Raw genomic sequence first — 673 nt, 5'->3', positions numbered from 1 at the left:
TTTTTTTTTTTAGAATGTGTTTTCAATTAATGGACAATAGAAGAAAGAAAAAAAGAAACATTTTTCTTTTTGATCCCAATTTCTTTTTTTTTTTAGAATGTGTTTTCAATTAATGGACAATAGAAGAAAGAAAAAAAGAAACATTTTTCTTTTTGATCCCAATTTCTTTTTTTTTTTAGAATGTGCTTTCAAATTAATGGCTAATAGAATCCATTAATAGAAGGAAGAAAAAAAGAAACATTTTTCTTTCATTCCAATTTCTTTTTTTTTTTTTTTTAGAATCATATGCTTTCAAATTAATGGAAGTTGTTTAATCACATATGATTAACCATAAATCTTGTGAATGGTAATATTATTAATCTATATCAAATTAATGGAAATTGTTTAATCACATATGATTAACCATAAATCTTGTAAATTTCTAATATTATCAATCTATATTTTATAATTTAAATTATATAAATTATATCTTGTATAATAATATTATTATTAATCTATATTTTATAATTTAAATTTTGATTTAATATATTGATAGGCAAATTGTAATTTTAGGTAGAATTATTTTTGCGTACAACAAGCCATTAAGAAGTTCCTCTCTCAAAATTGGATGGATGGATCGTTCTCCTCGAGGATTCCTCCTGCTTCTCCTGCTTCTTCTTTCCCCTTATTTTTC

Source organism: Apis dorsata, unplaced genomic scaffold (assembly GCF_000469605.1).
Source record: "Apis dorsata unplaced genomic scaffold, Apis dorsata 1.3 scaffold_416, whole genome shotgun sequence".
In the NCBI taxonomy this organism is placed as follows: Eukaryota; Metazoa; Arthropoda; class Insecta; order Hymenoptera; family Apidae; genus Apis; species Apis dorsata.
This window is presented reverse-complemented; position numbering follows the sequence as displayed.